This window comes from Strongylocentrotus purpuratus, unplaced genomic scaffold, assembly GCF_000002235.5.
Source record: "Strongylocentrotus purpuratus isolate Spur 01 unplaced genomic scaffold, Spur_5.0 spur5_scaffold_15, whole genome shotgun sequence".
Taxonomy (NCBI): Eukaryota; Metazoa; Echinodermata; class Echinoidea; order Camarodonta; family Strongylocentrotidae; genus Strongylocentrotus; species Strongylocentrotus purpuratus.
In genome coordinates this window covers 28,090,931-28,102,993 of record NW_022145600.1, presented here as the reverse complement: position 1 = coordinate 28,102,993, position 12,063 = coordinate 28,090,931, and the positions used below count along the sequence as shown (strand labels likewise).

General features: G+C 37.3%; 1 long non-coding RNA gene across 1 annotated transcript; it reads left to right on the top strand.

The window, feature by feature from the left end:
* Positions 1-2,504, top strand: LOC115924292. Its single transcript, XR_004064268.1, has 3 exons — positions 1-63; positions 758-832; positions 2,438-2,504. It is a non-coding gene; the product is annotated as an uncharacterized LOC115924292 (long non-coding RNA).
* Positions 2,505-12,063: the final 9,559 nt, after the last annotated feature.

Sequence of the window (12,063 nt, the reverse complement as noted above, 5' to 3'; positions counted from 1 at the left end):
TTTCAACAAGATTACTCGATTGTACGAAGGCTGCTTTAGAGGTCTTCAGAGCCTTTTCATCATGTAAGTAGGCCGATACTTTAGAGACAGGTATATATCATTCATGTAAAAAAAAAGATAACCATATTTTCAACTGGCAACAATAAAGGCGTAGTCAACACAGGCACTTGTAGGCTTTCAGAATTCTGTACCTTCTTAATTTCATTGATATTGTATTTATGCACGGTAAAATATTATTGCACCCTCTGGCTTTTCTTCAGTCTTCACTATGCCGGAACGAGATTTAGAAAAAGAATAAAGTAATTTGTACATCACACAAAATAGAACGCCCTTCAATGCAATTAATAAAATTAACATAATTACCTAATCCAGTGTATTTTTGCAGAATGCTTGCGAAGTATGATTGATAAGTTGAATATAAATTATCTCATCGCCATGTTCTTTGTACGAATAAGATTCACAATTCATTACTTCAATTATTTGCCGAATAACCTGCAGTTGACAGTTTTCAATACGTATCCAATCCACAAATTAGTAACTTTATTTTCAATTTCCCTGTTATTGTTTGTGTGTATGTTTTTTTTGTAATCGTGTTTCTTTTGCTTCTTGGAATGTATGATGCTGTATCATTCTAATTGTCTATATGATATGTACAACTTTATAACTAAAAACGGGTATTACTATTAATGTGCTACATTTGTATATATGAACTGTTCTCAAATGTATTACCATGACTACATTATTAATTCTCTTTCAGAAATTTCGAATTTAATGATTTGACAACTATCCCATCCGGTGCATTTTTTGATGTGGGGCAGACATTGGAACGTTTGTAAGCTTCATCATTAATATTTATTTGACATGTATGATTATATTAATGTTAATATACTACTACGCTGTTGCCATATATTTGCTCTTACCTTTTTTTAATGAAATATGAAATGTGACAATATGATTTATTCTTGATGGACAAAGTTCTGAGAAACTGTATACTTCGAATCACGAATGATAATAGGAAAGAATTGATTTACCAACTATTTATAGTATTTATTTATTTATAGTAAGGTCTTGTCTATCCAGGATGGCCTCATAGGTATTACTCCTGCTATCCCTGAGGGCCTTTCATTCATTACCTCAGCATTAATTTCCAACTTCACCGGCAAGGGTCGAGTGGGATAAATATGGAGAAAACACCTTGTTTAAGAATATAATCGAACCATCTTGTCTTGCGCGGAAGTCAAGATACTGTACCACTGTACCACATGCATGCAGTGATTCTTATTCTAAATATAGTCGTGTTGGTTTGCACATAATTTATCAAGGCGCAGTACTTGACGCTCTTGGAATCTAACTGAATAATGCAACCACTTAATGTAAGTTAAATTGATTTTCGAAAAAAAGAAACCTCTGCCTTCGTCTCTGAAATCTCTGTTCGACAGTGCTATAGGTAAAGTTGGAGCCTCTTGATACTAATACCGTTTAATAATGCAGAAGGCCTGTTTCTACAGTAGTTAATTTGTTAAATCAATGATTTTGTCCCCCTCTTTTTTGGTTGATCAACCAGCAATTATGACAATCAATCTTTAAATTTCTTCGATATTTGTCTTTACCCTAAAAAGACCGGGCTATTTGAGGTCTTAGTACGGCCGGAGGGGAGGGGGTGGCATTATGGCCCCCCTTAAGATCTCGGCCGTGAAGTGGCCGATCTCCGCGAAAATTTGCACGCATGTCAAGTGAAGTGTATAAAATAATATGAAAATTTCAATTTTTTTGAAAAATCGACTTATTTGCATATTTATGGTAATTTATGCAAATAAGGTCATAAAATTACATTTTTACCCATAAATCATATATTATTCATATTTAAGCATTCTTTTCACTACATATATTCATTAGACATTTGGAATAAAAATATGACAACAAAAATTTAGAAGAGCCAGCTTATTCCTTATGTTATCTCTTGTTTTGATAATTTCTTTTGTTTGACATTGTTTTTTAACTCATGTATTTTATTGTTTTTGTTGTTTTATTTCATTTCTTACTACAATTCAACTATTTTGACTCCCGAAACAACCACCTAAACTTTAAACAAGACCCAATAACAAATGTTAAATCTATTTTAAGGAAAAATGACATTTCCATATGTTTTGTTCACAAATCACAAAAATGAGCGATTTTCGGGCTGACATGCAAAGACAAAAGGTCACATGACCTTGTAACTGTAGGTCCGATTTTCAATTTTTTGTTTGTTTCAAACAAGCGCAAGACTCGAAAAAAAAAGGTCAGCGAGCGGCGGGGCGCCATCCATATGCGCTCCCGAGCAATCGGAACAAATCGTGGAGGGGGGGGGGGGAGGAATAATGCCTCCCCCAGCCTTATTAGGGTTAAATCAATAAATAATTGATTTCATTTGTATCTTTTATCTCATTTTATATAGGATTATCACCCATAATCGATTGACGTCTATTAATGCATCTATTTTCTACGGGCTCAATAAGCTTGACATAGCGTAAGTAAAGAGTGGCAGTCCAGATATTTAGGAGCTTTGCTCCGCCTCTCTCTCTCTCTCTCTCTCTATCTCTCTCCCTCACCCTCGCTCTCTCCCACTAAAACGGTCTGCACATACACTCTAGCAGTCTGGCGGTCACTTTGTCTTAATCCTTCACTGTTGAACGATCCGCCATGATTTCATTTGTAAATCATTGTGGTTATTAATAGATTCTACAACATAATTAATTCTACTGAAAAATATTATTTCTTTGCATTAAATTTTCTACAATTAACAAGTTTCTAACTTCAGTCGCTGAACTAGATTTAATGCATACAATTGGAGCTGATCCATCGCCAAACTGTGCCTGTAGAAAGATCCAAACTATGAATCACGTAATCAATGCTTGTCGTATATCTACAAATCCCTTCACGGTGCTTCTGGACTTCGAGAGCTCGATGATGGGACATTCAGTTGGCTAAATAAGGATCTTCCTATATCTGGATGATGTACTCCTTGATATTCTACGTACGAACGAACAAACTGGACCCTAACTCTAAACGCAACCCTTTACCTAACATCTCCCCCCAAACAAAACCAAAAAAAAAAAATCGCAGCCTGTTTACCTCTAAACTTTTGAAGGACTATATTATGGAGCAATTGTCACTGAGGCAAATGTCGGATCACCAACAAAAAAAAAGGATTTTTACCACGTGTACTTTTTTCTCCCCAGGTCGTTCCAAGGAAATCCCATCACTACCATTGAACCTGGTGCTCTGAATGGTGTGCCTACGTTGAGGGATGTGTGAGTATTTTGGGTCATCTAAATGAACACAAGGGAGTTTCTAAATGACGGATCCAGGGTTTTTGCAAAAGGGGGACACCATCTGATAAAAATAATAATAATAATTAAATCGCCACTGAATTGCTAGCCAGAGAGGATGATGTGACATGTATTGATGTCGGCATATCCGCCGAAATGGTTGTCGATAGGTTACGTTAGAGCACATGCTGGAAAATTAATGAGAAATTCGGAAAAATATCGTAAGCTTATATATACTGTCACAGGTTATATTTTGAAATAGGAAAGCATTTTTGTTGTCTATAGTCTCGATGGCCAAGTGTGCACGGGGGTATCCATCTCCTTTATTTAAAAGCCATGAAAATATTAACAACGCTATAGAAACAAATCTAATGTATGTCAGCTGCTAGCATTAATTGTATGTGTAACGTGATGACAGCGTTGAAATGCAGGTTGTTGTTTTATTTGAAAGGACGGGAATTCTTTTGAAGAAGCGAAATAGTATCTGAATGTTAATTAAATCATCGTTTAAACAAACTGCAAACTTGTGACGAAGGTTTCCCTACAATATAAGCCCTCGAATATAACTCTTTATCATACTTTTCTTGCTTTATTTTCAGGCGACTTCTTTCTTCTGACAGAATTCGCCTTCAGCCAGATACATTTGTTGGCCCTTCTAAAATTGAGTTATTGTAAGTATAGACATACAGCTATCAGAATCCCGAGTTCATTTTACATGTTTTGAAGTTAGCACCGACTTGTTCTTGTTCGATTCTTTCAGTGTTATCCTGTTCCGATCCGCGTGACTTCAATGAAGTATGATGCCCTCGCAGTGGCGTACGCAGGAATTTTTCCGGGAGGGTATTTCAAAATTGAAAATCGAGCCGACCGATATTTCGCTCAGTGTGGGAGAGGGAAGGGGGTATCCCCAAGAATCGTATTTCCTCCCACCAGCATCCAAGTTAGATTGATAGTAATATGTTTTTGTGTGGATGCAATAATATAGGGTAATTTTTTTCAGTTAAATCATGAAAAATGTGAATTTTGATAACAAATCAATAATTATGAATACGCAATATTCAGAAAAAGTATCAATTCTTCAAAGTTCATAAAAGATCTTGTGAAATGTCATTTACGCAATATCATAAAAATCATATAACCTGGGCAAAGACATGGGTTAATAAAGTTTTGGGGGATTAAAAAGGGAAATTAATGGGATTAAACTATATAAAGCAATTGATATATAGTGAGGACATTACGTTACAAACTGATAACTAAATTAGCAATTTGTGTAGTGATTTCACTTGTTCCATAGTTTTATATATTTTTTTCAAAAGTTCATAACTTTCTTATTAGTTATCCGATTTTGCTCAAACTTCTTTTGACTGGTTTGTCTGATTTGTCTGCTTCTTTTGAAAGTAAGTTATTTTTGGAGTGGACTTGTACTCTAAAGGTAATACAAAGTTTTGGGAAATTTTGAAAATTGGATGGATAGTGATTCTTTACAATTTTGATATATTTGGATGCCCCTGTGGATGTATTATAAGCACTAGAAAATTTAGCCCCTTAAACACTTCTGCTTTTGAGAAAAATTAAATATAAAGATTTACCGGTGCTCCCGGTAAATTTAGATACATTTCAAATAGCTCCTACGGCCGTATAATGGTAGCTACGACCATGAAAATATCAGAATATTGTAGTTGTAATATATAATTTCCAAACAGTAATAGCTAATGGGTCTATTTTAGTCAAGAAACATTGTTTCATAGCTTAAGTAATATCTTGACCTTGAGAGGGAGCTATACAACATAAAGAGTGTAATATTTACAATTTCATAACTTTAGATTCGATTTCAACCGCGACAACGATCACTGAAGATTGTAGGATTGTACATGCTTCCAACATGACTTATTTGAACCAAATTCATGACCCCATACCAAAACTTTGTATTACCTTTAATACCACGTCAGTGACTGGGTGAAAATTCAATTATCCATGTGCCAGTAATTAACAGATACTAATGATAATGATGATAATAATAATAATAATAATAATAATAATAATAATAATAATAATAATAATGCTAATATTAATAATAATAATTATAATAATAATGATGATAATAATGATAATAATAATAATAATAGCAATTTTTTTTTTAATGAGATAACAAAAACAATGATCAGGATATTAATAATACTGCTATAATAATGCTAATAATGATAATGGTAATAATGATAATAATAATGATAATAGCAATAATAGTAACAATGAAAAAAGTATCAAACAACGTTTCTAAGCACTTTAATTTATAATTGTTATTACCCCGGTCATTGTATTCAATTGCTAATCCGCAACATGATAAAGCACTCGTTCCGCTCCCTGGGGACTATTTCGGTCAGGCACCATTTTACAAGCGCACACATGACAATCCAACCACAGTAACTTTCCCATCGGGTACCCATTTAACAACTGGGTGGACAGTGGCAAATGTAGATTAATCTCTTGCCAAAGGACATTTATTAAGTACAGGACGGCGACTTATCCACTATACCACGACACTTCTTCACAAGCAAACAGTTAGGACAGGATGAATGGTGCATTCATTGCAATTACTGCCTTCACTGCTCTGATTGGTGAAGGTTATATCACAAGAGAAATGACGCCTCGTGTCCGACGGATGTACAAGACAGTGTCCATCCTTATGATAGCATGATCAAAGCAAAGTTGCATTCTTTTATCATGTTGTTTACAAATAAGCGGGCATTTACATAATTATGGAAGAATAATATTAAATATGATTTTAAATAACTTGTAGTAAAATGAAGGTATAAGCCCTTTGTCGTCTTGCACACATCAGAGTAAAACGCAATAATGATCAGAAAGCCAAATATAAGACCATACTAATTTTTAATTAACAGTGACTAAAATTGTCGATGCGTCACTTTACAATTCACTTATTACAGTCTGATGTTACAGCACATTTCGTAAATTGTGCAGTGAGACTAGTAGTCATATTTTGCAACTATTTCAGTGAAAATTAAAGCTTCAGTGTGTAATAGTCATCTCGTCTGTCTTTTACAGAGTTGTTCGAGACGAACGAGTGTGTTGCATCGTTCCAGAAAGCTTCGGGTGTATAACACGAGAACTGCCACATCCGCTCTTCACGTGTCGAAGGACATTCCTCCAAAATATGACCATCAAAGTGTTCATCTGGATCCTTAGCATCAGTGGTTTGCTTGGTAATGGGTATGTCATCTTCACAAGATTGCGGGATAAACCGAAAACACCCACTGGTGCTGTTCAATCCACCTTGATCAACAATCTGGCAGTGTCGGATTTCTTGATGGGTATATACATGTTGATCATTGCTGTCATGGATCTGTACATTGGTGAAGCGTACTTCTGGGATGGCATCGGGAACGAGTGGCGAACCAGCAATGCTTGTCAAATCGCTGGGTTTGTCTCGTTCCTCAGCACCGAGGCATCGGTTTTCTTGTTGACCTTGATCAGCGTTGATCGCTTCATCGCCATCCAGTTCCCGTTTAGTCAGAATCGTCTGGGTGTCAAGTCCTCCCGTGTATTTGCGGCGATTGCGTGGCTTCTTGCATTGATTCTCAGTGTTGGCTCTCTCCTCTTAAACCAGCTGGAATCTGACGCACACGGCCTGAGTGATGTCTGCGTGGGACTTCCGCTCATCCGGAAGTTCTCCTCGGTATACTCGGAGGTGGACAGCTACACTTTGACTCGCTACGGTGTCACCACCTTCAACTTTCTTGCCTCTGGAACGTCCCCCACCTGGCAGTTCTCCATTGCCATCTACCTGGGAGTGAACCTCGTCAGTTTCCTGGTCATCATCTGCTGCTACGTCGCCATTTTCTTCAGCGTTCGCTTGAGCAGGAAGGCGGCAGGAAAGAAGTCGGCCACTGAGATCAAGATGGCGCGCAAGCTGTTTTTCATCGTTGGGACCGACTTCTTTTGCTGGATGCCTATCATTATCATGGGGATCTTCATCCAGGCTGGTGTCATCACTCTCTCATCCAATATCTACGCTTGGTTGGTGGTCTTTGTTCTGCCCATTAATTCCTCTATCAATCCTTTCCTCTATACCCTCATCGATAAAGTAACCAAATAAGCACTGAAGTCTTATTTACAGTACATGAGTGAGAGCGTTTTATCGATGTATTGTTTTCACATTTTACCGATCTCTTTTTTCTTATAATTTAATGAACTAGTTCGTAGATAGAACCCACGCACCTGCAAATAAAGCTTCTGGATTCGTGGTCATGAAAGTTATGTTATCATCGATGTACCGACAGCACGTATTCTTTTTAAGAGGGTAAACAAAAATGTATTCAGAAGCACCTTTGTCATTTTGGCAGTGATTATTCTAAAATGCACAACTAAAGTGGATCTTCTCCGTGTTTAAAATATTTGTGGATATTCGAGGTCATTATTTTGAACATGTGCTAAGTCTGGAAAATATAAATGGTTATATTGGTGGAACATGTATTAACGTAAGTATAATTATGTTGATCAAAGTATTGCCTGTATACCAATACAATTATTTACGGAGCTCTGACTTGCCCCCTGCCCCTACGAATAGATGAAAGAAAAGAACCATAGGAAAAAAAAGAGAGTAAAGCGGGTTGTATTAGTGGTTCTAGAGGGGGCTTAGGGGCTCAACCCATCCCCCCGTGAAAAATATTAAACCCCCATAACAACCCCCCCCCTAAAAACAAAAAAATTAAGCGAGGCAGGTTCGAATTCAAATTCAAATTCAAATTGAAAAAAAATAAAAAATTATTGATTATGATCCCAAAAAATAAGATCATTCTCAATTTGAAAAATCATGTCCCATTGACTTTTGAAATTTCACCAACCGTAATTTGATCAAAATAGGTAGCAAGCTCGCCATTGCCTATATAACACATGTACAACAAGTCGAACTTTGGACTCAATTTATCACGCGATCGTCAGGTTACAAGTCAAGCACACGAAGGATAAGAAGCATGAATTATCATAGATAAGTTCTGATTTGTTCATTATGTCCATTTCATCCAACCCCCACCGTAATTGTTCCATTTAGTATAGGCACGCATTCTGCCGAGGTAAGTAAAAACATGAATTTTCATGAACACCATATTCGATTATTAACAGAGGGGTGCAATTGTACACCACATCAAACTCCCCTACTTTCAGTCAAGTATTTCATTGTATTATGTAGTTTAGTAGGTTTATTTTACTCACTGTTTAATTTTCAGATATCAATGATAGTTTAAAGATATGGAAAAAATTCTTGTATTTTATATTTAGCAAAGCAATCTCACATACAAAATAACTATCAAGTGTCGTCTGATCCGACGATTGCCGTCTGCTATATACGCGAACTAGCCTACGTTTGTGCTGGCGAAATGAGAGAACCGGAGCAATATGTGTACTACTGCATGTCACTTCTGGAATATAATACAGAGATGAAAATAAATTAAATTACTCGTAATATTTTTTACAGCCTTTTTTTTTTCAAGAAGAAAAGGGGAACAGTTCAATTTGATAGTATATCAATATAAAGACCATTAGAAATATGTATATATGTTAATGTGTGTGTGTTCAAATTTAGATTCGGATTCTTGTATAGTACACTCGTGTAGCGTCACTACGATATTCTGTTGATAAACAATATTTATCAAGGATATAGTAATTATAGTCAATTTGTAGAAAATAAATTCAACCCCACCCGACCCGACCCCCCCCCCCCTCCCAAAGAACATTCTTCCAGGATTGGGAATGGAAACATGCATGGTATGAAGATAATCCCGACGACCCTCTTCGATTCTCTCTCTAATCAGGAGCCTTGTTTTATTCACATTTAATCCACTGAGCACCCCCCTCCCCCCTCATGCAAGTGCCCCCGTAACTTAAAGACCGTCTCCACTACTGGGCAAGAAGGGATTAGACCACACAGCGAGCTAGCGAGGTCACTGTGACAGGTGGCTATCTCATTAACTCAGCTCTCATTTAACATAAGAAAAAGAGGATCATGGGGGACCAACAGGCACCGATTGGGGAAGTTTTCTATATAGAGGGAGCAAGTAGCTACAAGTATGGCAGTGTGCCTTTAAGGATCCATGCTTCGCAACTGCATGGTTACATGAACTCATATAGACTTATTGTATTCAAATGAGTAAAGTGATGTTTATCATTAATATTAATCCCCTTTCCTAACACCTTACTGATCAAATTTGAGTGTCGTCATATTTATTTATGATATATATATATGAAAGAGGAAGAAAGTGCATACGACTAATTCGTATGATTGCCAGGAAATTTGTTGCTTCGATTAAAATCTATAAAATAAACAAGCATCTCTAATTCTCTCTCTCTCTCTCCCCCCTCTCTCTATCTCTCTAGAAAACTATCCATCTCCATCAGATCACGAGCTTTAAAATAAATTGTTTTCATTAGTCGTCAGATTCCCACAAACCTCTTAACCTATTCCTTTTATTTTGTTGTTGCTTTCAACTCAATGTTGGACAAGAGTTTTCCTCGGACGGAGAGAGAAAAGATTAGGATTTGTGATGGAAGATGTGTCTATGGTTGGAAGAGAATGGAGAGAGAGAGGGGAGAGAGAGAGAGAGAAGGGGAGATAAATAAGTTAGGAGGGAGAGGAGGGAGGGAGGGGAAAGAGAGAGAAACAAATGTCGCAAACAACTTGTGTGTGTGAGATCGAGGGAGAGAGAGAGAGAGAGAGCGAGAGAACGAAAGAAAAAGGGAGTGAGAGAGAAAGAGACTGGAGAAAAAGAGAGCAAGAGAGAGAGGGGGACGCAGGAGAAAAATAGATGTTGGAATAAGATGGTGTGATAGGTGGGATGATGAGGACAATTTGAGGCGCATTGTTGGTGCACGAAAAACTGTCGGGTAATAGAAAATAATTTGGTTGATAACCATTTATTGTGACACTGCTATTTGAGGATGAGAATTATTTGACGAGTATGGGAATTACTAACTAAAAAATGTAACAATTAAGATATCATGAAAAGGGCCACTGAAAGCGATGATAGAATGCGAATGATAGACTCTAACGAGTGGGGAAAAAGACAGGATGAAAACATGTTTATGGAGGAGAATAAATTGTGAATACCATTCAGGCTGTATCGGGGAAGGCTTACATTCCTATTTGGTCTATACGTATAGGAGGGTCATCTTAATGGCGACGCATTTTTGTTTTCTTAAGTACCGTATATTAATATGGTTGTAAGAAGGGGCAAGAGCGGTTGTACCCAGGCGCAGATCCACGGGGAGGGGGGGGGGGGGGGTGCGACACGGCCCCCCTTCCCCTTGCAACAAAAACAGTTTAAAAAAAACGGGCCCCATCCCTTGCAAAAACAGTTTTAAGAAGATGGGACCCCACCCCTGGTAGGAAGCATATTTTTGTTTGGCCTTCGAAAATTTAAAAATTTGCACCCCCTCCTTTTTGAGCGCCAGGGGGGGGGGGGTGTGGGGCATCGCCCAAATAAGGTAAAAATCACGTGTTTTTACACCCCCCCCTGGATCCGCCACTGCCTCCCCCCCCCCCCCCCCGATTGAGCGGAAAAAACGGTCGGCGCAATTTTCGAATTTCAACCCCCCCCCCTATTGGAAAATCCTGTATCCGTCACTGGTTGTACCACTCCAATTTGCAGCTGATACACTGCAATTTTTTTACTGAGTCAACAGTCCTATCACAGAATATAAGAGACATTTCAGAATTTTGGATCATTATTAGGCCATTAAAATAAATATACATGTTTAGCGTCCCATCCCATTTTTTAAAATCTACATGATCCTTTTGAGTTTACACAATTATTTGCATTGAACCTGGATGTGTTGTTGGATTGGCATAACTTTACTCTTTTGAATTAAATTAATTTTTAAAATGACGTTAATATTTTTAAATCATATTTCAACTTGAGGTGCACTTGGCAGAGGCTCGCTTTTTCCTTTTTTCCGGTTTTAATAAATACATAACTCAAGACTGTACGATTCTCGTCTCATTTTATTTTTCTTGTTCTACTCTGTTCTTCTCTACCCCTCTCCTCCAATCTTTCGTATATTCTCTGATCAATTTTTCTTTTCTTTTTTCTTCTTTCTTTTTTCTTCTTGTTCCGTCTCTCTCTCTCTCTCTCTCTCCTTTTTTTTGATGACACAGAAGGTTTTCAATATTTTTAATATTTGTAATATATTTAGATTTTGATGTTATATTCTTAATAGATTTAGATTTTGATGTAATATTCTTAATATATGTAGATTTTGATGTAATATTCTTAATATATTTAGATTTTGCTGAAATATTTCATTTTCATTTTGTTTCATTATGCATGATTTATAGTCGTATGTTTTAGTCACTCATATTTTGATCGTTTTATTGGGTTGAATATTGACTTTGTAAATTGAACTTTGTCAGCTTCCCAGCTGCATGTTCTTTTATTGCAATAAACCGAATCGAATCAAATCTCTCTCAACTCACTTTCAGATAATTTCCTCTTCTCCTCCATTTAGGTAAAGTAACATTTTCTATGGTTGTCAGCCTTGCTGCTGTGTCCATGACCGCAGTTTCCACATCGGCTAGCGTCTTACGAATTTCTGCTTTCCTACACCTCATCAGGCGCGTACGCAGGATTTTTTTTCAAGGGGGGGGGGGGGGTTAACATTTATAAATCGGGCCGAAAATTTCGCAACGTCTCAGCCAGCCGCTGAATAAGGGGGGGGGGGGGGGGGGGGGGGGGGGGGGGGG